Source organism: Peromyscus eremicus, chromosome 23 (assembly GCF_949786415.1).
Source record: "Peromyscus eremicus chromosome 23, PerEre_H2_v1, whole genome shotgun sequence".
NCBI lineage: Eukaryota > Metazoa > Chordata > Mammalia > Rodentia > Cricetidae > Peromyscus > Peromyscus eremicus.
Genome location: NC_081438.1, coordinates 37,921,250 through 37,947,679, shown reverse-complemented (window position 1 = coordinate 37,947,679; position 26,430 = coordinate 37,921,250). Strand labels below are relative to the sequence as shown.

General features: G+C 47.2%; 1 pseudogene; it reads right to left on the bottom strand.

Annotated features, from left to right (window-relative positions):
• Positions 1-1,540: 1,540 nt before the first annotated feature.
• On the bottom strand, positions 1,541-26,327 carry LOC131897947 (small ribosomal subunit protein eS7-like; annotated as a pseudogene).
• Positions 26,328-26,430: the final 103 nt, after the last annotated feature.

The following is a 26,430-nucleotide window of genomic DNA, read 5'->3' as shown; positions in this document are numbered from 1 at the left end:
CCTGTCTCTGTCCCTGAATCTGGGACTACAGGTATGGGTCATGGTTCCCAGTTTTTCTTTTTTTTAAGCTGCAGTTTTGGGCAGGAGGAAATGAATGGTGGTGTGGGCCACATTGCTGCTTGACAAAGTCCCAGCATTCCAACATTGCAAACCATACTTCTCCGGCACCTTTTTATTTCCGTTTCTAATAATTCCCAAATATCAATGACTCTCCCTTTGGGGAATTTTGTGCAGGCTTTGGTAAAGGATAAAAATGTGTACAATGGGCCGGGTGGTGGTGGCGCACGCCTTTAATCCCAGCACTCGGGAGGCAGAGCCAGGCGGATCTCTGTGAGTTCGAGGCCAGCCTGGGCTACCAAGTAAGTTCCAGGAAAGGCGCAAAGCTACACAGAGAAACCCTGTCTCGGAAAAAAAAAAAAAAAAAAAAAATGTGTACAATGGTAGCCTCTCTAAATAAAATAATTCTTTGGAAAATAATCTCTGCCACCACGGGACTAGGAATTCCATTGTGCCTAATTATACCAAGAACAGGAAAGTTAAGAGGCTTACTAGACACATCTGATCCCAAGGATGAAATGCCTACTGTCGAGATCCAGAGCCTGAGGCCATTAAGGGCAAGAGTTCAGTTAATAAATGTAGAGAAGTCTGAATGGTTCAGTATAATGAGAAAAGAGTAAGACATCGGGGCCTTCCCTTTTGGGAGCGTTACAAGGGGAACAGGCCCACACCTAAGACTACGTAAGAACTATGAGAGCTGGCCTGCCTAAGGAAGCCTCCAACTTGGTTTCTCACCAATAGGCTCTCGTGTAGTTCTGGTGGACAACTGCCAGGTGTAGGATACCTTTCTATGTATTGTTCAAAAAGGAGGCTCCAGATGCCCCCCAAACAATACACGTCCTTGCCATTCCTCTTGGTTGTCTTGGCGGCCATCCTGATTCACCCTCAGATTGTGTCAGGGTCCTGTACCCCTCACCCCTCTTCCCCACCTCCCATCCCCCACTGACTCCACACATCCTCTTTGGGACCTGAACCCTCCTCAAAGCAAGTCTTTGGCATAATGACCCCGCAGTTAAGAGCACTGGCTACTCTTTCCAAAGACCTGTTTTCGCTTTCTAGCACCCACATGGTGGCTCACAAACATCTGTAACTCGATCAGAGGATCTGACGCCCTCTTCTGGCCACTATGGCCACTGCGAACATCGAAGCCAGAGAGGGGCCATTGGAGAAGGGATGCAGGGGTGGAGTGAGAGGGGGTAGAACACAGGTAATATGAAAGCAGGGAAGAGATGCTGGGGTGGGAATACTTTGACTGACAGATAGGAGGATGGGGGAGACAAGAGGATGAGGTCTGGGTTAACCAAACAGGCCGTATGAAAAGGCCATACAGAAACCCATTATCTTGTAGGTCAATTACAAAGTGTAAGTTAAAAAAAAAAAAAAAAAAAAAAAAAAAAAAAAAAAAAAGAATTTGGAGGTAGCCTGCATGGCTAGATAAGGCTGCTCTTAGAAACCGTGATGACACTTTATTCAGTTATTTTCTTCACAACCGAAACTCTGGGAATTCAACATTAACATCCTCGCCCATGAGCTTCTTATACACACCAGAAAAAGGTTTGACCTTGTGCTCCACGTTGTTCTGCTGGGCTTTTGTCTAAATGAACCTTCAGGAACTGGCTGTCATCCAGTTTCACATGGATCCTCTTCCTCACAATTTCACTTGGGTAGAGCAAGTCCTCGAGGATGGCGTCACATGTGGCAGTGAGGGTGCGGCTTCTGGGGACACTTTTGCTGGCTTCCGGGGCACTTTTGCTGGCTCCCGGGGTGCTTTTGCTTATTTTTCAGGTGGCTTTTCCGAGTTGGCTTGGGCAAAATCCTCCTCTGAGCAATGAAGACTGAATACTTCCCACTAAACTTTTTCTCCAATTCACCAACCAGCCAGACTTGGATTTTCTGGAAAGATTTCAGCTGAAAAACTGGTACAAAAATTATGCTGGCTTTTGGGCCACCACCAACTTCATTTTCCTTGGCCACGGTGAGGTTAAGTTCCCATCGCTGCGCCTTGAGAACTGAGTTCATCTCCAGCTTGAGCAGCACCTGAGAGATGCCAGACTCGAACTTGTCCGGCTTCTTACCGGTGGGTTTCACTTGGTGCTGGAGCTGAACATGGCTCGTCCTTACAGGGTGCGGGCTTAGGAAGAGAGATGATAACTAAACTCAAAGCAACTTTATACTTCAGCTGACTCGGTTCTGTGTCGCCCATTTGTGACCGTTGATCTCATTCAATCTTTACATGTTTACATGTTTGTTCATTTGTCCAATAATATAGAATTGCTCATGATCTCATTTTTATGCTTTAGAATTTTTCCTGTAGTAGAGTATTTTTTGTTGTTGTTGTAAGCTGGAATCCTTTCCTCTTGTGACTCATCGATTCATTTCTTTTGTTCATTTGGTCGTTGACTTGTCTTTGTTACCTCTAAGTCGGCAATAGTTTTTGTCTGGATTTTGTTTTTGTGCTGGGCATTGAACCCATGATCTCAAGCATGCTAAACAGGCCTGAACCGCTGAGCTGTATTCCCCAGCCCGCTCAGGGACAGACTTTTGAGAAAGAAGTGTCAGGGAGTTAGATATAATCAAACCTCTCGGTCTCTTGCTTCAGAAGCTTTGAGAGGTTCGCGTTTGCCGTCTGTGTCACACACTGCGGCAGGGTTTGCACACAGATGGCCTCACACACGCGTGAGATGGAGGTCCAGTTCTGACTGTCCACCGGAATTGTGCTAGTGTGCTCTCCATTGGGAAAGCTGCTGTTTTCTCCACTCACCCGCAGTTCCAGGTTGACCAAAGATTCACTCTCAGCGTCTTCCTGTCCAGTTTGTCAGTTTGTCTGTCTCGGGGTGAAATACAACTTTATGCTAGCCCCTCATACCTGCTGGGGTGAGACTTGACTTTCTTAGATGTCTGATGGACTGTCTCGGGGACTTGGGTTTTTCATACAAATGTTGAGTCAGTTACTAAAGTTATTTAGACTCGAGTTGAATCTATGGAGCTTAGGGGGAAGCTGACATCTTTAAAATGGAACTTCTCTGTTCAGGTCAAGTGTTTCTCAATCTGCTAGTGTGACTTTACGTACATTTCAGGAAATTTTGTAGAGTTCTATGTGATAGTCTCAAAATTTTCTTGTTGTATTTATTCCTAGGTGCCTTACATTGTATTTAAATGATGCCCTTTTAAAATTAAAATTTGCATCTGTTTTGGCTGATATACAGAAATGAAGTTGACCTTTGTTCATTCATCATCTACATAGCTGAGTTCTCTCCCCCCTTCTCTCTCTCTCTCTCTCCCCCCCTTCTCTCTCTCTCTCTCTCCCCCCCTTTCTCTCTCTCTCCCTCTCCCCCCCCCCCCCGCGCGTGTGTGTGTGTGTGTGTGTGTGTGTGTGTGTGTGTGTGTGTGTGTGTTTCTCATTTAGGGATAAGTACTCCAAGCTCTCCTGTTCTCTGCATGTTGACAAGTTGTGGAGCCGCTGTGTTAACAGTGTCTTAGTTGGTGTCCTGGCTGTGATGAAACACTATGACCCACGCAACTCATAAAGGAAGGTATTTAATTGGGGGCCTTGCTTACTATTTCAGAAGGTTAGTCCAGATTGTCACGGTGGGGAGCATTGGGGTAGGCAGGCTGGCAAGGTTCAGAGCAGTAGCTGAGAGCCCACATCCAATCTGCAAGTTGCAGACAGAGAGAGACAGAGAGAGAGAGAGAGAGAGAGAGAGAGAGAGAGAGAGAGAGAGAGAGAGACAGAGACAGAGAGAGAGACAGAGAGAGAGAGAGACAGAGAGAGACAGAGAGACAGAGAGAGAGAGAGAGAGACAGAGACAGACAGAGAGAGAGACAGAGACAGAGACAGAGAGAGAGAGCATCTGGGCCTGGGATAGGCTATTGAAACATTAAAGCCCACCCTTAGTGACACAACATCATACCTCCTAATCTTTCCCAAACATTTCCACTAACTGGGTACCAAATATTCAAATATATGAGCCTATGGGAGCCATTAGCGTTCAGACTACCCCAGTCACTGTCCACTTCAAAAGGAAACTTCTGTGATAAGTGTTGAGAGATGCACTCATCCTGTGAGTATAACAATAAATATTTAGGACTTGATTTAATACGACGTCCATCTAGCAGAATAATGGTAGTAGGATCTTCGCTAGGACCTTTGACCTACCTAGCTGTGGGTTCTTGGCCCTGTCAATGGTGCCAGACCTGAATTCGGTCTTGAGTGGGCCTTAAATCCAAATAAGAAAGTGGTTGGTTACTCTCACACCACCAGTGGCATTATTGCACCGGCGGGCACACCTAGCCTGGCCAGTCACCATTGTCACTTGCTGGGATCACAGATGGGTAAGGCTGATGATCACTTTTCTTCTCTGGTAGCCTGCATAGAACCTTCCCGTGCTATTAAAGCTAGCCAGTAGGGATGACGCTTCCAGGTCAGTACCAGCTTCATTTCCCCATGTTCTATGACTCAAGTATGTGGTACTTTCAGCAATAGGTCTTACCATTGAGTTCTAGAAAGCAACCAAGAACACTGGCAATAGTTTGTAATGTCTGGAGGAGTCTATGGGAACTCACTGATCAACAACTCCAAGAAAGGCTAACCCATTCCTTGTACTGGGCCTTTATTTTGATAGTCTATAGACTTTTTATAATATCTGGTAGAAGTATTGTCTCTCTGCTACAGTGTAATTCCACTTAAATTTTTCTCATATGACATATATGTATATATTTGAAGAAGCTGGGAGTTAACCAGCTGTTGCTCGGTGATAAAACAAACCCTGGCTTTGACTCCCCATCCCCAGACCCCCAGATAAACGTGAAAGATGAATTAATCTCATTTGCTTCTACCAGGTTTCCCTCTTGCTCCCTGTCGGGAATCCCAAATCAAATTTTTCGTGGAAAGACAAGATCCTAAAGGAGTAGTAGTCTGTGTGAGTGAGCCAGGTCCTATAATGAAGATGTGGAGACTTACAAATCATGCCATCCTCCTTGGAATGGCCCCACAGTTGAGTAGGTCCCCCAAATACAAAGCTATCCTCTTCCCCACTCCCCCGCATCCCAGGACTTGGTTGACGCAGCCGAGCTATCAAACTGTCACACACATTTAGAATAGCTACTGTAGTCACATCAAGCAAGACCGAGCTCCCAGCAAGCACCCAGCAGCCATTATATCACCATGAGGGTGCCGAGGAGGGGGCCACACTTTCTCCTGCCACAGTCTCTGATGCTAAAGCAGGGGTGAGGGGTGGGGGGTGGGGGGTGGGGGGTGGGGGGGTGGTTCTCCACAGAGCCAAAGGTTGTTTTGCATGGGAAGTACATTCGGTCTAAATACAGCAAATGAACGTGGCAAAACTCCACACTCACAGGGCGACACAGTGAATCAGGGCTTCAGCCCTTTGAACTTGGATCCCAACAAGCCCCGCACTTCAGAACCACTGACCTCAGAAGGGTTCTCAAAAAGAAGCATGGCTTATTTTTCTTTTAGACGCAGCCCGATTTCCTTGTATGCTTAGATGCACATGAGGAAAAAAAAAATGAGTCATTTATGTTTCTATATTTAGTTTGTTGAAACAAAGCGGTGGGTCACAGAGCCTGTCAGGGACGACCCAGATATAGCTTTATCTAGATAACGTGCGTATTAAAAGAACCCGAAATTCTATTTCTGTGCTGGAGTTGTGTGGGCTTGGAACTACGGCTGTCTAGTCACTCATAATTTGGCAGATCAGGATATGACCAGTCACAAGCAACCTTCCCACAGAGATATCACACAGTGTCTTGTGGGCTGGTCTCCCTCATTTAGAACTAGCCAGGCCCGGGGCCAGAGCTCAGGAGAGACTATGAAATCAACATTGAAGTGAACGTCACAGACTCAGGCTGGATAATAATGCCAGTTGTGCTGAGGATGAAACGAACTGCCCTGGAAGTCAAACTAAAGCCTATGTATGACACACGGGATGCATTTTTTAATAAAAAGAACTTGAGAATATTCTCTTTGCTGATCCAAAGCTAAGTTTGTATCCAGAGAAAACAACTCTAGAGGTTGATCTGGTGGAATTCCTTCACTCACAGGATTTAGTACTTTTGTTTGTTTGTTTGTTTGTTTTTTGTTTGCTTGCTTGTTTCTGAATCTTCCCTTTCTAAAGCACCCATCTCCTACTCTCTAATACTGTTTTCTTTTGAGATAAGGTCTCACTATGTAGCCCTGGCTGGCCTGGAGCTTGCTGTGTAGAGCAGGCTGGCCTTGAATTCTCAGAGATTCCCCCCACCCCTGCCTCCGGAGTGCTGGTAGCGCTCAGCCAAGCTTATTGACGACCGCATTCAAGCCAGTTCATCATGAGTGGGTGCAGCCGAGGGAAGCATTTCAGTCAGCAGGGCACACAGCAGCCTGTGCAGCTGGTGACTTCCCAGAGCTGAACTGGATGAGCACTGGCCGTGGGCTGGGGAAGGGGAGCCCGGGAAGTCCCCCTCCCCCATCATTTTGGATTAGGTGAGCTCATGCCAACGGTGCCAATCAGAAGCTACCCTCTAAGCATTCAGGACAGCACTTTTCACAGCTCTATGAAAACAAGGTGTGGGAAACCTTTGTCTTGGTGGGAGTGGGCCAATAGAAACTTCTAGGCTCCTTCAGTAACCATCTGAATCCCTTAAAGTGAAAGTACTTGTTATTTGCCATTAGCAAATAAAACAAACAGCATTTGTTTGATCTCTAGGAAGCCCTTTCTTGTTAAGGTAACGGTCTGTCTGACTTTCATGTTTCAGTATTCATTGTAGGTTTAATTATTTTTTAAAAGTTTTGTTTTAAACTATTAAAGTTTTTCAGCGCTTCAGATAAACATGGTTGACTTTGTTAAAGATTCAAAATAAATTTCCCACAAAGCAGCAAAATGTGGCAAAGATAATATACCTCATGGGGTCGGCCTGTTCCCAAACACGATTCTCAGGGGGCCCCTCTGGACAACAGCCTTGTCATTCTTGTTCTGAGAAGGCTCTGGAAGCCCCTCGACTCTAACCCACCCACCCTTTCTGGAAACTAGCAAAGTATAGGGGAAAAAAAAAAATCACCACCAAAGTGGAGAATCTCAGGGAGGCATGTTTTGTCTGTTTTTAAAATGCCAAGGTTTTCCAAGACACATTGAGGCTAACTTTGTAGTGGCATTCAAATAGAGTGTCTGCTGGGAGAGCTGCCATAAAACCAAATACACCTCCGCATAGGTGTGCTGTCAGAGGACAATCTAGAAGGTCACATTGAAAACATTGTGTCTCTTCAGGCTGCTGAACTTTGCTTGTAATCTTTTCTAACGAAGACTTCCATCTTGAAAAAACTAAAATTAGAGATTGGAGGTAGACAGGTCCTCAGCAGTTAAGACCACTTGCTGCTGCTGCTGCAGAGGACCTGGGTTGGGTTCCCAGCACTCACGTGGCAGCTGAAAACCATCTGTAACTCCAGGTCCAGGGGGTATGACACCCTCTTATGGCCTCCACGGGCACCACAGATGCATGTGGTACACATACACACATGTTCGCAAACACTCATACACATAAAATAAAATTAAAAAAAATAAAATCTAAAAGATAAAATTATAGATCGATAGGTTTCCGTTAGTGACTCATGTTCCAGGCTTACTCCCGAGAATCTGAGAGTGTTCGTTTGCGTTTCCATTTTGTTCTTTCTTCCTATCCCAATACATTTCCTCTTTGTAGAGTGAGTACCTTCCTCGGCGTGGTTTGGGATTTGAGGGCGAATGTCTGAAATATTCATGCAGTTCCCAAAGATGACGGTAGGTGGCGATGAAAAGCCGTGCCTCTAGGCTGCCGGTCATTTCTGAATGTCCTAAATCAGTGTTCCCGGAATGAGAAGAATGCTGCCTAGGAGGGAGAGAGACTGGGAATCCAGCTCGCGATGACTATACCTCCCCTGTGTCCCCACACATGTGGCGAGGACCTAGCTTCCAACTTTCAAACGGGAAATCTACTGCAATGAAAGGAACCTTGCAAAGGATTTTTATCAGCGCAGATGCTGCTCGCTGAAACAAAACAAAGATGTACGCATGTGAACTCAACAGTGTACATAAAACATTTAGACTTTCCAAGAGTTCACTTACAGATTCAGTCCTAGCCTCGCATTCCTGAAAGGAAATATTGCCCAAAGGGAATAAAGAGATAAGGTTTCTAAGATTTTTCTCTAAGGGAACAGTTAGTCCAGTGGATTACCCCAAGATATAACACGGAGCCGCAGTGGTGGCACTAAGCTCAGGGTGCCCCACGGCTGACTGTCAGGAAGGAATGGGGTGTGTGGGTTTTCTGGAACGGGGGCGTTCGGCACTTATTCTTTCCCAGAACCCCAAATCGACAATTGGCCAGCTAAATGAATTTGTTGGAGAAGGTTGTGGGAATAAGAAAAAAGATTTAGAGAGAGAGAGCGAGCTACAAGTTTGGGCACATTGCTGTTCTGGCTCTGGGCCAGTGTGCCGCCAGTGAAAAGCAGAACGACAGGGAAGTTAATTCAAGCTGAGCTTCGGATAAACTGGAATTATGTAATACTGGACTTAGAGAGTGTGTGCTCTGACTGCTCTCAAAAGTGAAAGTCCCCAGAACATGTCTGGAGGCGGGGGCAAAAGTCCCCAGAACATGTCTGAAGGCAGGGGCAAATATCCCCAGAATATGTCTGGAGGTGGGCTTCCGGGACATTCAGAACAGAGAGGCCCGACATCTTTCCAGAAAAGCTCACTCCAGCATTTCTTACACCGTTGGAAGAACCTGGGGTGTACAGACACATTTGTGGAGTTCCACGAATTCTACACAGTATCTGTAAATATTTGTCTTTTCATTTAGACCATGGTTTTTATTTTTAATGTGAACACACACACACACACACACACACACACACACACACACACTTTTTAATCAGTTTTGGGTTTAGAGAGAAACAAAACCAAAGCCACAGAAAGCTCCCATCTGTCTCCTGGCTTCCCAAATTCCAATTCCCCTCCACAACTGAAAAGAATAATTTTTTTTCTTGACACAAGTTCTCACTTTGTAGCCCAGGCTGGCCTCAAACTCACAATCCTCCTGCTCCATCTTCAAGTGCTGAGGCTGCAGGTGCACGTCACCACACCCAGTGCCCGGACCCTGTTTTGAGCATGTGACACCAATGTGGCACGATTGTCACAGTTGGTAAGAAGGCACAGGAGAGCACGCTCCGGTTCACAACGGGCTTCAGGGGAGGCCGGGAGATGGCTCAGTTCATAAAGTGCTTGCCACACAGACACGGGGACTTGGCTGGTCCCTCAGAACGTATATAAACAAGAGACCCACACACAGCAGTGCACACCTGAAAGTCCAGCACAGGGGAAGCGGAGATGCAGATCTGTGGGTGAGGCCAGCAGCCTAGCTGAACCCTTAAGCCCCAGGTTCAGTGAGAGACTCTGTCCCCAAAACTAAGATGGGGAGTGACTGAGGAAGACACTGGATGGCAGTCTCTGGCCTCCACGTGGATGGTCACCCATGGGCACACAGATACATGCACACCAGCATACACCTGTGCACACATCTCTCTCTCTCTCTCTCTCTCTCTCTCTCTCTCTCTCTCTCTCTCACACACACACACACACACACACACACACACACTCAAAAAGCTGGAGAGAGATTTTTGTGGGTTCGCTGGAATCAGCCGGTCTAACCACTTCTTCCTAGAAGGGGATCCTCTGGGAAGAACATAGAGTCAAGGGTAGGGATTCATGGAGGGAGGCTCCTGTCCAGCAGGGAGTTCGATTTCCTTTCTGCTTCTGGGATAATTCTGTTTAAAGAATGGAGCCTAGGGAGTGGTCCAGGATGCCTGCCTAAACTGAATTACTGAGTAGAATCTGTTGCTGGGTAACATGGACTCTGGAGTACATTCCAGAAGCTTTGCATCAACTCCTGGTTGGACTTGGGAGTCTGGCATCATTGTGCAAAGAGTGGGTTCAATTACTCAGTATGCAGGAGACGTGGGGATCCCCATCAAAGACAAGGTGAATCCCTAATACTTTCAGCTTCAAAGGGCACTCCTAGGTACTTGGTTCATTTTTATTTTCCACTCGCGACTATCTACATGCCCTCTATCATGGCTCTCATGTGAAATTTTGGTAGGCAGAATTTAGAGACCTTCAAAAAAAAAACCCAAAGAACAAGCACGGCTGTTGCATGATCCCATACCAGCAATTAAGCCGTCACCCTAAATAACAGAGAGTGTGTTGCACAGTCCCAGGGTTCCTGGTTCTCACACAAGTTTCTGCCCGGCTTGTTCCACAAAACAAAACAAAAACAAACTTTCCCAAATCTTTAAGAACACAGCATTCCATTCCCCAATATCAGAATACTCTCCCGAATTTAGATTTGGGGTTTGAACAAGTGAGAGACCTGTTGGCAGGGTGCCCCTTCCGTTCTGTAACAACCTAACCATCCACTATGAAAGGACTAGGTGAGTTGTGATTCCATTATGAAATATTATGCAGAAATTAATCCCTGAAGTGTTAAGATTGTGGCAACCAGGAAGTGTCTGGGTTATAATTAGTGTTACATGAACACAGAAGGACAGCACACACTCTGGGTCCACCCATGCCACTTAGGGCTCTAGATGTGCCCCAAACAAGTACCAGTCAATCACCCCAAGCATGAACACCCACACAGCTGAGGAGTTGTCTCCCCCACCTCCTTCTTCAGCCCTCAACAATGACTAGGGGGGGATTGATGTATAAGGACCCCAGCTCCCTTGATGTAGGGTAGGATCATTTTGAGGTGTGAGTTTTGCACTGTGTCCCCAGGATTCCTTGAGGGAAATTGTTCAACAATTGCATTCTATTTACAACCTTCTCTTCTCTGCATTGCTGGCCTGAAATTCTAGTAGTATCTATGCCTCTTATAAAGTAGCTTGTCAAGTCGGCTTCTGGGAAAACACAAGGCCTGGGATACTGACTTGGGTATATGTTATCCCAGCTTGCCACCATATAGATAACTGTGTAATCCTGAGGATCTAAGTTCACTTCCTGGAACCCTCAGAAAGCTGGGTGTGACCCAAATCCCAGAATTCTATTGGGATATTTGAGGTGGAGACAGAATAGACTTGAGAGAACAGACTTGAGGGCCCAGTTATCCTGGGTTATGCAGATGGCAGGAATAATCAGAGACCCCCCATCTCAATAAGATGGAAAGAGAGAACCCATTTTAGAAAATTGTTCTCTGACCTCCACACAAATGCCTGCATTCACACACACAAAAGAGACACACACTAATAACAGATAAAAAAATCTTAAATATAGCTTTTGGAGAGATGAGAAACTCCTAGAATGGTCAATGACATGGAAGAGAGGAGGAGAGAGCGGGGACAGTGAAGTCCCTGGGTGCAATGGGGCATGTGACCTTGCAGAGGTTAGACCGCAACCCAGACCACATCCAAAATCCATAGAAAATCCAAAATCCAGTCTGCAGTTTTGAGTGCCCCAGAGTGAAACAGGAAGATTTAAATGCTTGTTTTTAAGAAGTACTGTTAAACACAACACAGGCTACATTCTTTCCCATTTCCCGTCAAACCGCCAATTCCTTCACACATGGACAAGATCATCTCTGCTTTTAAAAATTGTGATTTACGGTTTATATGATAAGAGATTCTTGGGTTCCCTGGTATGTTTTCTCTGTCAGACCTATTTTTGATGCAAAGAGGCGAGTTTAGTTATCTTGTTTCCAGGAACATTCTAGCAGGCTTAGTGACTCACATTTTATTAGTCCATAACCTCTTCTTTTGAAATCTGGGCCAAAAAGAAAATGTATAAACATGTTGTTACTCTCACTGCAAAGGGAATTTAATCACAAATCTAAACAGTTTCTAGATGTGAAACCATACTGAGCGAGCATATGGCCTCACAGATAAAATTAATATTTCTTGAGAATTTCATATATGAGTACTGTATTTGTCATTTCTACTCCTCCTTCTCCACATCCAGCTCTTCACATGACCCTCTGCCCACTTCCTCTCAAATCCATGAACACTTCTATATTATTGCTAGACACATGCACACAAATTATGTGTGTGTGTATTTACTTGTGTTGCTTTAGTGTACTTGTGTGTACTTTAGTGTTACTTGTCTGTGTGTGTGTTTAGCAAGATGAGTTGAGCCCCACGTTACTCTTTGAAATGGGAGTGGATAGTCACTGTATCCCAGAGGATACTTTTCTAATAAAATCACTTAGTGATTTTGTTCAAAAGACTAATAAACTCAGCCTGCAAGCTTTCCCTCTCTAGGAGGTACCGAGTGGGCAGAGTGACTCTCCAGCAGTGGGGTGGGGAGAGGAGTTCCTTCCTTCTTTCCCTTGCTGTTTCCTTCACAGACAAGCTGATGAGAGTTGGGTAACAGCGTGAGGAGGGAACTCATGGTTTAGGCTCAAGTCCTGGATCGGCTGCCTTGCCTGGGAGGTTTTGGTGAGTTACTTCACTTTTTTGTGCCTGACTGGCCATCCTGTGGACAAGGGAAATGCCCAAGGGAAACAGCCTTCCTCACATCTAGCAACGGAAAGCAGCCAAAACACCCACCAGCAACTGTGTGGAAGAATTACACAGCAGAGAAAATGAATGAGCTGTGGCTGCATGAGAAAGAGGGAGTGAATCTAAGGCATCTGAATGAGTGAATAAGTGAATAAATTTCAGAATAAAAGGGAACAGCAGTCATTTTCATATAAAATGGAAGAAACAAGGAAATATAAAAATACTGCATAGTTGGGCACGCCTTTAATCCCAGCATGCAGGAGGCAGAGACAAACAGATCTCTGTGAGTTCCAGGCCAGCCTGGTCTACAGAGCAAGTCCAAGGGCAGGCAGGACTACACAGAGAAACCCTATCTCAAAAAACACAAAAATGAAATAAAATAAAGTTCTGTATGATGGCTTCACGTGGGGAGAGCCAGAAAAGAGGCATGACACTGACGTGGATTACTGTTAATGTTCTGGTTCTTGAGTTCATTTTATTATTGAAAATATGGATAAGTAGGAGCTGGAGAAATGGCTCTTGGAGAGGAGCCAGGTTCCATTTCCAGCACCCATAGGTGACTCACTACCATCTCTAACTCCAGTCCCAGGGGATCTGATGCCCTCTTCTGGCTTCCTTCAGTACTGCATATGCATGGTGCACAGGCATTTAGGTAGGCAAACAAACAAACAAACAAACAAACGGACAAACCATACACATAAAATCAATCAATCAATCTAAAATTTTGGATATATAGATATAGATGAAAGAAAGCCATGCTTGGGACAAGGACCAGAACCAAAGATTCTAAGGAATTCAGTGGTAGTGCATCTAAAGTCAAGAGAGACAAAATTGGCTACTTAGTATCCAGCACTTAACATAATACAAGACAAAGAACTTTTTGATGTGAATTCAAGAGGAAGAAGTTACTTTGACTGCTGTTCCCAAGGAGCACAAGTTCATATTAGTTTAGAGTGTGTGTATGCACACATGTGAGTATGTGAGTGTGCATATGAGTGTGGGCTATTAAGAAGAGGAACAGGCCGGGCGGTGGTGGTGCACGCCTTTAATCCCAGCACTCGCGAGGCAGAGGCAGGCAGATCTCTGTGAGTTCGAGGCCAGCCTGGGCTACAGAGCTAGTCCTGGACAGGCTCCAAAGCTACAGAGAAACCCTGTCTTGAAAAACCAAAAAAAAAAAAAAAAAAAAAAAAAGAAGAGGAACAGGAGGCACATATGACCTCGGGTCACTGATGCCTAGAGACTCGGTGCAGCATGGTGTGGTGACAGATGACAGTGGCCATTAGAGGGCCACAGTCCCAGGCAAGTGACCAGCTCAGGACCTTGATGAGAAGTGGACGAGGCAGCATGCATCAGGTACTAGAGAGTGCGTGGCACGGTGCGTTAGTGTTAGAAAGAAAAAGACGCGCTGTGACGGCTCTAAGTGTCAACTTGACACCATCTAGAATCACCAAGGAAGAGAGTTCCAGTGAGGGTCTGCCTACGGTAGGCTGGCTTGTGGACCTGTCTGCAGAGGGAATGTTCATCGATGTGGCAAGACCCAGCCTGCCGTGGGCAGCACCATTCCCTAGGCAGGGGCTCCTGAACTGTGGAAGGAGGAAGAAGCGGAGCTGAGCCCAACCAGGCCAGCCCATGAGCACAGGTGCCCATGTTTCTCTCCTCTCTTGACTATGAATGGTGTGACCAGCTGTTTAAAGGTCCTGCTGCCTTCACGTCCCCTCGGTGATCGACTCGCAAGCTGGAATCGTGGGCCGCAAGTCGTCCTTTCTCTCCTCAGCTGCTCGTTGTCAGGCCGTTTTATCACGGCAGTAGCAATGACGCAGAAATCCTAGGGGCTGCTCCCGTCTCCGTTTTTACCCTCCACACGCAGAAGGTCAGCACCTTTCCCCCTGTGCTGCAGAGAGATGTTGAGTGAACCAGTGTGCAAAGCACAGAGTGAACCCAATATTTTCAAGGCCCAACGTTGTCCTTATTACCTTGGAATTTAGCTCAGAACAACCCACTATACTTTAATGTTTGACTGAAGGAGATGGCGGTGAATGTCCGCATCAGTGAGGACGTCCCACTGCAGAGTGTCAGCTGAAGATCCGTAAGTGACCACCTTCTCTTCCTTGTGCCCAGGCATTAAGATCAGACCTCTTCCCGGTTGTCAGAGCCTGACCCATGTGGCAAGACCACTCAGAACAGACTCACTTGGGGCTCTTTCTTGATGGACACAGGCACAGCCATGTAATTACCCTACAGTCTCCACTACATTCCCCCACAGGGCAAGAAGGACAGTTTGATTCACAAATAGGCGAATCAAAGTATAGGCTCTAAGTGGGAGGAGTGATTAGCCTAATTAAGCCCCAGATCGATCTACACAACAGAATGTAGAGACATTTAGCTACAGTCAATGAGACATTTTCATTGGGTAAATGTTCCTTAAATGCCACAGGTACTTTTCTCAACTGGGGTGGGCGTGGGGTGCTTTCACTTCTCACTGGGAATGAAAGTGTTCACAAGAAGCTGTTAACTCCATTTTGAACCTTCAGCGCCACACAGAGTTCACTGGGGGTGGGATGGGGGCTGAGACCTTCCCAGGTGGAAGGTCCACCCTGAACCACTGTGACGGGTCCACCCGGGACTTTTAGTCCGACATGGAAATGACAATCCGTTCTCAGTTCAGAAGCTAAGGAGCTTGGAGAGCGCTGGATCTTCGCAAACCACTGAGGAAGACTTTGGGCTGGTTTCTCTGCGACGGTGAAAGAAAGGAGTATTGGAGGGCCTTGCAGATGGGTGAGTTCTGCTTTTACTTCCGTGAGCACCCTTTGCAGAAAACACACACACACACCACACACACACACACACACACACACACACACACACACACACACGTCTGCTGAGTGAAGGATGATTGAAGTTGAACCCTCTAGGTGCTCACACGCCTGGCAAAGGTCTTGTGACAGTGACATTGTCAGGGCAGCGGCTCCAGGTGTTCACTCAGGGGTCACTTAGACATGGCTATGCCGAGGATAGGAAGCTGCCTCTCCGGCTTAGGCGCCAAGCCTGGGTGCACCTGTGTAGCGTCCCTCAAGCTTGTCTGGAGTCTCTCTCACAGTTTGCGTTTTCTCTCAAGGGTTATTTTTTATTGTGCTTGTGTGTGTGTGGGGGGGGTATGTGCATGCGCGTGTGTGTGTGTGTGTGTGTGTGTGTGTTTGTGTGTGTGTGTGTGTGTGCTTGCGTGTGTATTAGTGAAGATGCCCATAGAGGCCAGAAGTGACAGATCCCCTTGGAACTGGGGTTACAGGTGTTTGTGAACTTGAAGGTGGGGGAATCGGACTCAGATCTTCTGCAAAAAAAAAAAAAAAAAAAAAAAAAAAACCGCTAAGCCATCTCCTCAGCCTCTGAAGCTTGTTTTTTTCAAAACATCCTGTACTCTACCCAGTATCCAGACAGCCACAATCCTTCCAGTATTCCTCTTCCTCAGTACTGCTTCTGTGCAACTCACCTGGGCTAGAAAACAGCTTTGGTGTTAGGTTGAACCCCTCTTACCTGATCTGCTTATGTTATGGCTTGTTTATTGTATAAGCCACGAGGAGTCTATTAAAAGAAACCTACAAGCCGGGCGGTGGTGGCACACGCCTTTAATCCCAGCACTCGGGAGGCCGAGGCAGGCGAAACTCTGTGAGTTCAAGGCCAGCCTGGTCTATAGAGAGAGTTCCAGGACAGGCACCAAAGCTATACAGAGAAACCCTGTCTTGGAAAAAACAAACAAAAAGAAAAAAACAAAAACAACTTTTGTTTCGAGGCCTGAGGGATAGCTCAATGGTAGAGCTTTTGCCTAGCATGTATGAGTCCTGTGGGTTTGATCCTCAGCACAGCAGGAAGATACTTTTAAAGTTTTTGTATTAGATTGATTTTTATCTCATTTTATAAGTATGAGTGTTTTGTCTGGATGGGTATCTATGCACCATGGGTATGCTGTACCCACAGAGGTCAGAAAAGGGCACTGGAGCCCCTGAAACTGGAGTTGTGAACCTCCATGAGGACGCTGGGACCTGAACCCAGGTCATCTGCAAGAGCTACAAATGATCTTAGTTGCCAAGCCATTGCTCTAGGCCCAGGAAATGACTTTTATTTGACACATGCTAACTGTGTGTATTCATGGGCTGTGGTGTGACTTTACATGTAGCTACAATGTGCAGTGATGAAGTCTGGTAATTCCCATATCCATCACATCAGGGGGAAAAGGCTTATAGATAAAATACAAGAATACTTATAAAGAAGTGGATGAACTGTGTTGAAAATCACAAGCCTAAAGACTGCCAAGGACACAATGGTTGGACTCAATCTGCATTGTAGATTGGGGACCAAAAGGAGGGAGGGAGGAGAGACCAGGGGAGAGGCAGCGGAGGAGAGGGGTGTCCAGGGATGTTGTCCCCATTGAATGTCCAGAAGCTGAATGGGAAGTGAAATGGATTAAGGGATACAAGGAAGAAGGAAGGCAGAAAAAAAATCCTGCTCAGAAGCAAGCTGTGCAAGGAGAGTGTAGATGAGGAACCCAACTGTACCAGGAGGGTGTTGGTGGGAACAGAGCTGGGGACTGGCAGCTGCAGAACTTCTCCAGTCGGGCAGAGCTGACTCGGCATGACAGAGGGTCTGAGGGACGGTGATGCAGCTGTAGTCACCGGGGCCTGGTCCCCAGATGTGGACGGGACCTGGGAGGGGAAGTCATGGAGCGGGCTGTGTGTGGGGAGGCGGCTCTGTCCTTGGCAGCTTAAGGCCTGTGATGAAAACCGGAGAGGCGGCGGTACAGCTTACCCAGGCCTCAGACTTGCGGAAGTGATAGGACAGTGTCCCAGCTCACCAGGACAGGGAAGTTGGGCAACAGGGAAAGCTGGGGAGGGAAGGGTGGGGAGTGGGAGGTCTCGGGGCTACTTGGACTCAGTGGGTGATGTCCTGGAGGCCTCAGTACGTGACTTGGAGAAGAGGAAAAGCCAGGGTGTGCCAGGGGTAGGCGGCTGGTGGGAAGTGTCATGGGGTGGGTGCGGTCAGCAGAGGGGTGAGAGGCAGCTAGCCATTTGATCACAGACAATGGGGTGCTCCACTCAGAAATGGGACAATGGAAAAGGAGTTTGGAGGTTCTCTGACCCTCGGCTCAGAGCTTGAAATGTGGAGGGCAGAGCCCCAATACCCCTTATGTTTCATTTCACTTAGGTTTTACGTGTACTGTATCTTCACACACTGACAATGGCATTGCCTCCTCGCATGTAAGAGCCCAGGATGTGCAGACTCACACGCTTGCATTAGAATCCTATCTCTGTACAGAGAATGTCAGCTGCTCACACAACGGGACTATTACTCAGCCTTAAACAGGACACAGGCTATAACCTGGAGGAAACTTGACGTTATCGTAAGAGAGATGAGAGGCTGTCAGGGAATAGGTGTGTTATCTGATGCTACTTGGGAGCAGCCCAGAAACAGTCGGGATCACAGGGCTCAGGGAGCAGCACAGGGCTTGCTGGAGCTGAGGGAAGGCAGAGGAAGGGCTATTGTTTAATGGGGACAGAGTTTCAATTTGAGGTTGCACTGTACATTAAAGGTCACCATGGCAACTTATAAATGTTTGTTCCTTTACCTGTGAATGAAGGTGGCCTGGATCGCCTGTTCATAGAGATATTCTAAGGACTGAACACCATGAGTCTTCCAGCATCCACACACCACTCATAATTTAGTTAAATATCCTGACTTGAGTTCCGATGCCATTACTACTTGGACGGTAAGGGTAGGTAAGGACCTAGCCCCAGCTGAGCTTTTCTGGGCACATCTTAGGGAGCTCACGAACACTGAGGCGGTCGTGGCTCCCAGGCCCAGCCCTGAGCTGCTCTGCCCAGAAGAGCTGTAATAGGGCTACACGTGTACATGCTCCCAGCATGCCTGCTTTTGCTGAGAGGACCTAACGGGAGGATCCAGATGAAGAGAACAGCTTTCTGCTCAAAAGAAACCTCCTGACCGAACACACGAAATAGGAAGATGTTGACGACACCTGGTGGGAATCCTGGATTCTCAGAATAGCAGGCCCTTCGAAACAGAAATGCCCTCCACAACACAAGCAACAGGTGTCTAGGTGGGTCTCCAAATGGGGGTAGGGTGGGGTGTGGGCAGGAGTCCTCAGGAGTGGGGTTGTAAATATCTGGCTTAAAGCAAAGCTAGAGCATGCCCTGTTGTGGCGACAGAGACCAAGTGGACATGCATGACATTTGGACATGCATGACAAGACCCATGCAGCATGCTTAGAATGCCCAGAGCATGAAGACCCAGGCTGCCGAGGAATGCAGACCAGACAGAGGACACTTTGTTTCCTTTTAAAAAGATTTGTTTTATTTTTTAATCATGTGTGTGTGTGTGTGTGTGTGTGTGTGTGTGTGTGTGTGTGTGTCTGTGTGAGTGTGTGCTGCAGAGGTAGGGTGCTTAAGAAGGCCAGAGGAGTAGGATCCCCTGGGGATGGAGTTAGAGGTGGTTGTTAGCTGCCTGGTGTAGGTGCTGGGAGTCGAACTCCAGGCTTCTGGAAGAATAAATGTACACTCTTAATCACTGTGCCGTTTCTCTGGACCCCTAAAGACACTTTATTAACTGCCTCCTTGGCTAAGAGTTTTTCTTACTTCTTAATGAGAAGGATGTAGGAGTTTGTGTCAAAATACCTTTCAAGAACACATACATTGTTTTGCACAAACTCATAGTTAACAGGAAGTAACCAGGTTGTTCTTACTTCAGAGCATGGGCCATCATACTTCCTCTGTTGCCTGCAAAGGTTCTTGAGGGTAAGAACGGGCTCTGATTATTATTACAGCGAGATACCTGGGCAGGGTGGACCCTTTCTGACTAGTTCAGTTCAATCCTAGTGCCATGAGTTTCCAGGTAAGCAAGAAGCCTCACACAATGTTGCCTGGGTGTGCTGCATGTGCAACAATGGTGCACCACACCCAGAAAGAGATAATATGCCAAAATATTAAAATATCCCTCTCCAGCCACCATGTCACGTAGAACACGCACACACGGCCTGGCACAAGGCCAGTCCCTCTGAAGATGTCCGGGGCTCTGACGGGCTCAGTCTCAGGTGACCGCGACATTCGCATGTTGCTCTCAGCTTTCTGGGGCTGTTCTCTCTCGGGGTGTCCCGTGGTCCATCTCTGCCTTGGGGGCGACACAGTGGTCGGGGACGGACTGAGTGAAGGGTTTTGGCACCAGGCAGAACCCAGGTGAACTCTCATCTCTAGTCCCTGTAATGACTGTGAATCCCAGTCCCTCTCTCTGTGTCTCAGAATTTATATCTCCACAGAGAGGAACCGGACAAGATTTCCTGGTCCAAGGTGTGCCCTTTGAAGGTGAGGTGTTTCTTTTAACCTTCCCTCTGCCAACCTCCCCGCCCCCCCACCTCCCCGCCCTGGTTCTAATGCTTGCCTCTACTTCCTACTCTCAGAGCCCACTCAGGCCTTGATGAACCAACCATACACAGTCACTCCTGTCTTCACAGGTTCAATTCTATCCTTCTTTCTACATACCCTCCCATCACTTGCTCCCCCTGCTCCTGTCAAAAGGAAACAGCCAGAGCTCAGCTGTAGCCGGGCGGTGGTGGTGCACTCCTTTAATCCAGCACTCGAGAGGCAGAGGCAGACAGATCTCTGTGAGTTCGAGGCCAGCCTGGAACAGAAGCGAGTTCCAGGACAGTCAGAGCATGTTACATGGGGTTTTGAAACTCTGTCTTGAAAAAAAACAAAAACAACAAACAAACAAAACCCCAAAAAACAAAGCACTGGCTGCTCTTCCGGAGGACCTGGGGTTTAGTTCCAGCACCTACAAGTCACCTCTTTAAGTCCAGTCCTAGGAGATCTGATGCTCTCTTCTGGTCTCAGACAACAGGCATGTGCCCATGGTGCACAGACAATACATGCAGGCTAAATACTCATACACATAACATCAATACATTTAAAAGAACACAGACTGGCCCCTTCATGCTATTGTCACATGACTTCAAAATAGATGAAGTAAGCAGAGACGATGGCACACTCCCACAAGCCCAGCACTTGGGAGTCAGCAGGGTAACTAAGAGTTTGGCCAGCCTGGGGGCTGCATAGCAAGACCTGTATTTCAAAAAGAGTAACAACAACAAAAAGTGGCTAGCTTCTTCATCTCTGGGCCTTCTCGCGCATGCTCCCTGGCAGTATGTGGCGTATCTGGTCTATAGGGCAGGCCCGGTCATTTTGTTTTGTGTCCCACCCTCTTATATGGTGAGGGGACAGGCATGTGTGTTATCTGGACCACGTCTGTTTTGCTCTCTTAAATGCCAGCGCCCCCCTCCCCCTTTGTACCCCAAGCCTGCATGCCGTTTGTCCTCAGCAGCTCAGCAGGACAGCTCAGTCCCTACGTGCCTCTGGCCAGCTGCCCCCTTCTACCTCCGCATCCTGAGCAGGAGCGTGCTCCCCAGCTGATGCTGCTAATTACACTCTGACCTCAACTCCTGCCGTCCCCAGCTACGTGTTCAAGCGAAGGAGCCGAGGGAGCCCTGAGGACAGCAAGGAGCTTTCTATTTCCTGCAGAGGGAAGATCGATCTCTCCTTCCCTCTTCAGCTTGCAGTGGACTTCCTCTAGGAAATAGGCGTTCCCTGGAATAAGTCAGAAGTCATAGTAAAAGAAAAAAAAAATTTTTTTTTCTTTTTTTACAAAAAAAGTTCAGGGGTGGGTGTTAAAAAAGCATTGGAAGTCGAGCCATTGTCCCTGGGTCTCGCCCGCGGAACTGTGTCTGTCTCACACACGTCCTGCGATCTTTGGTGTGTGTCTGTGGCTTGTGGTGGTCTTCATGTGGCGGAGGCCTTCATGTGGCCTGCAAAGCTTGTTTGTTCTCTCGCCCTCAAAACAAAAGCATGTCAGTGTTTGGACAGAGGTCTGCCCTGACGTTAAGAATCACAACACAGTCTGTGGGTCCCAGAGCTCTGTGGGGAAGGGATGGGAGTGGATGAGAGAGGTTTAGAAACGAGATGGACTATGACATAAGACTGGTAGGCCTGTGGCTTTTCGGGGTGTGTGCCGGCCAGCTGCAGGAGGCGTGCCCCGCGGGGTTGGCCCCTAAGCACTCTGCTTTCTCCCTGGACATCGCTGTACACATGGGGCTCCTGTTTTTGCTCTGACTCATCCCTATTTTTTCAATGCCTTGATGGTGGAAAGAACAAAGGATTCTTTGACGTGACCTAATCTTGTCCGATGTGGCTTCATGGGAAATCACAACCCTCATGAGAAGTGGAAGCAAAGGGTTTGGAATCCTCCGTACTGTGTTTAGCAGTCCCTCGAGTATTGTGTGAACTGACATCAGAGCTGGGCTGGCGTGAGGCTAGAGATTGGGGGATTAGTGGTCACTGGGGCATTGTGCGACTTGAACCTTGGCTGCCCGTCCTTAGGAGCTGTGGTGATCAGTATTTTGTCAACTCGTCACAAGCTAGAGTCATCCCAGAAGAGGGGAACCTCAACTGAGAAGATGCCTCCAGCATATTGGCCTGTGGGGGCATTTTCTCGATTGATGATGTATGTGGGAGAACCCATCCCACTGTGGGGAATGCTACCCCTGGGCAGGTGGTCCTGGGTTGCTGTAAGAAAGTGGACTGTAGCGGGCAATGGTGGCGCACGCCTTTAATCCAGCCCTCAGGAGGCAGAGGAAGATGGATCTCTGTGAGTTCGAGGCCAGCCTGGTCTACAAAGCAGGTTCCAGGACCAGCCAGGGGGCTACACAGAGAAACCCTGTCTTGAAAAACCAACAAAAAGAAAGAAAAAAAGAGAAAGAAAGAAAAAGAGAAAAAGAAAACAGTCTGAGCAAGTCAGTAAACAGCATTCCTCCATGGCCTCTGCTTCAATGTCTGCTTCCTGGTTCCTGCATTGATTCCTGCCTGACTTCCCTCAGTGACAGATTATAACCTGTAAGCCAAATGAACCCTTTCCTCTCCAAGTCACTTGGTCATGGTATTTGTCACAGCAACGGAAAGCTAGGGCAGCTAGGACAGACGACAGCTAGGACAGACAGCTAGGACAGACAGACAGCTAGGACAGCTGCAACTTTAAACAGGGAAGAGATGAAAGCTAGGAAAGAACCACATACATCATCATCATTGTTATTATACGGAGAAGGTGATGATAATATATAAATGGTCAGAGTCCTCTTCTGAGGCTGGCCAATTGTCATACTACCTCTGAGTTTGAACTGGTTGACGGAGGAGAGGTCAAAGGTCAGGGAAGTGAAGCCTGGGGAACAGACAGAATGGCTGCCTCAGCAGAACTGCAGACCCTTTGCCTCAAACCAACGCAACGGTTGACGACAATTACCTCTGTATATTGGCTACTGAAGTACAATTCCTGTTCATTATTTAGAAGAGCCACACAACAGAAATAATGAACGTATTTAAAGGCCTACCCTCTCAGAAAGGGGTTAACAGGCTGGTGGCCACCCATTCGGACTTTTCTTAGTGCACGCACGCACATGGAGAACTGTTTGTTTAAACAAAAGTTAGGTCACAGTCTGTTTGTTGCTCTGCACGACAGCGGCGTCTTTATTTTTAGTTGGGAGCAGTGTGGGGAGCTAAGAACAGCGCACAGCAGAGCTGTGTTGGAATCCTCGGCCCCTCCTATCCCCGGCTGCAGTCTTTGGACAAATCACATTGATTTTCTTTGAGTATTATCTTTGAAATGGTCTCACGCTAGTTAGCTTCCCAGGTTCTTCTAAAGATTAGAGTGGATGGGTGTAAAATTTGAGGCGTATGCTAAGTGGTGGGTTTCATTATATTTGCTAATTTGTTATTGAAATTTTAGTGTGTTTTCTATTCCTGAACTGCGAAGATTTTTTTTTTGGTTTTCGAGACAGGGTTTCTCTTGTGTAGCTTTGCACCTTTCCTGGAACTCACTCTGGAGACCAGGCTGGCCTCGAACTCACAGAGATTCGCCTGGCTCTGCCTCCCGAGTGCTGGGATTAAAGGCGTGCGCCACAACGCCCGGTGAAGATTTTTCTCTTGGCTTCAACAAAGTGAATTGTGGTTAATTAAAAAACAACAAACAAAAACCTCACCAGCTTTATGTTGATGAACCTCAGAAGGGTTTGTTCCTGTGTTCATTTTTATTATTTCTTTCTCAAAATATCAAGAAAAAAATTGAAGAGCAAAGTAATTCATTCCCAACGCCAACCACTTTAACCTGTGCTTTTACTGGTTACTAGAGCAGGGGACAACCGCAACAGACTTTCTAATACGGAAGTGGAAAAGCCCATCAGGCCTCAACCCTCCAGAAAGAACTACAGACCATGAAGGACGCTGAGGGATGGGGAGAGAAATGGTGTGCTGCAGGGAAGAGCACAGCGATGGACTACCCAACGCCAAGGGGGTCAGCCCTAAAACATACATATAAGTGACATACATCCACAGACAGAGCGGGCTGCATTTGTGTATTTAGTAACACACACACACACACACACACACACACACACACACACACACACGCTTATGTAACAACAACTAATGAAAAAGAGGCCATGAATTTGAAAGGGAACAAAGAAGGGTACATAGGAGAAAGAAGGAAAGGGAAGGGGGAAATGATGTCATTATAATCTCAAAAAATAAACGAAATAATTTTTTTAAAGAGACACCTATGGGCCAGATATGATGGCATAGGCTCTTAATCCCAGCATTCAGGAGGCAGAGGTAGGTGGATGTCCATGAGTTTGAGGTCAGCTTGATCTGCAAAAGTGAGTTCAAGACCGGCTAGATCAACAAAGTGAAACTCGTATTTCAAAAAACCAAACCAAACCAAAAAACTCCCAAAGACAGACAGACAGACAGACAGACACACACACAGACACACCCTTATATACATATCTATATTTCACACTTTTTATTTACAAACTTTTTGCTGGTGTGCTAGCAGGTACATTTTTCTTTGCTATAAATGGGCTGAATTGTTCCACACTCTTTGCATTACTGCATACATTTCATTACAGAAAGCAGCTTCCAGCTCAGAGCTCAGCAGCTAGGACCCCGCTGATTCCTGAAAGCAGTCCTTCTAAGGCAGTGGAGTGGGACCCTCCACTCACCCACCCCCGCTCGCCCACATCCTTCCTGCTACTTAATGGCTTCTGTCAGGTTGAATAGCTCCGAGGGAATGTTGCCTCGAATCCAGGGATTGGCTGAATCAAGAGAGGAAGGAAAGTATGACCATAGGTCACCGGACCTTTATAGTGACACTTCACAGGACAAAACCCTTTGGGGAAATACAGAAGCCACAAGTGACAGTGGGGGACTGTGGAGGGAGGGACCATGAGAGGTCAGGAAGAGGATTAACCCAGAGCCTTCTTCTATACGGCACTCACACACCACTTCTCCAACAACGATAGTAATTGTTTAAACTATTCCTTTAATAGTGACAAATTCCATGTATTATCACCTCACTGGGACAGGCGCTGTGTTTGTGCATGCTTTCTCACGTATTTTCTATACATTTACTTTATAATAATTTGTAGATAAACAGATAGTTCTTGACCTCTGGAAAATGACGTCAGCCCACAAGTATGCAGTGGTGGTTGGGGGTGGGGGTGGGGGGCAGACAAACAGCCAACGCTGCACCTGGTGCCAGCCATATGCAGGTGTATTGGAGGGAGCGCACACACCGTGGGAAGGGCATGCTTAGACAGGGCAAGTCAGCGGGAACCACCCTCTCACACAGGGATTCCAGGGAAGGAAGCAGGATTACGAAGGTCATGAGACCTTGAATGCATCGGTGTGCCAGTAAAAGGACAGACTACATCCAGCCTCAGAGGTAACCGCCAGAGCAATGCCATGGCAGAGAAGGGTCCCACCGATGAGAGTCCAGGAGGGGTCCCCTTACCCTTCCTCTGTGGTGAACTGGACCCGTTGGAGCTGGAGAGCGAGTGACTGTAGACCCTCTGATGTTTGCTGGCTGACTGTCTTTGTCCAGCTCCATGAGGTGGAGTATCGGTCTGCATTTTAAGTTGGGAAGAGGGGCTGGAGAGATGGCTCAGTGGTTAAGAGCACTGACTGCTCTTCCAGAGGACCTGAGTTCAATTCCCAGCACCCACATGGCAGATTACAATTGTCTTTAATTCCAGTTCCAGGGGACCTGACGCCCATGGTAGAACACCAATGCACATTAAAGATTGTTTAAAAAGTTGGAAAGATAGTTTGTTTGTACCTGCAATCACATGTGAATAAAAGGAAAACTATGGAAGAGGAGACAGCAGGTGATGATGGCTGGAGATGGCCCAGCACTGACTTCTCTAGCAAAGGACCTGGGTTCAATTCCCAGCACCGACATGGTGGCTAATTATAACCTGTAACTTCAGTTCCAGGGGATCTGACAACCTCTTCTGGCCTCCTTGGGTACCAGGCACATATATGGTACACAATCATACATGCAGTCAAAATGCTCATATACATAAAATAATTCAAAATTTTAGTGAAAATAAACCAGACAGATACCCTTTAGGCAACCCAGGGCTACCAGGCCTGAGGAAGGAGAAAGGGTTATTTACGTATGAGACAGAAACGAGTTTTAGGGGAAAAAATTCAAAAGCAAGACCCTCACATAACCCCCCAATGCCGATTCTCCGGTCAGGTCCTTTCTTAAGCATGAGGTGACTGTTGGGAGCATAAAGGATGAAGCGGAGCAGCTGCTGTTCCTGCCCCTGGAGCATCTCTTGCCACACCTGGTCACCTTTAAGGCTGCTTCTCACAGCGTGCATGCTGCCGTCGGCAGGAGGCCCCCGGGCTTGCCTTTCATCCACTTCCTTCCGATGGAGGCACAGCTTCCGCACAGCTAGCTTAGTTTCTTGATAATTTTCCTCC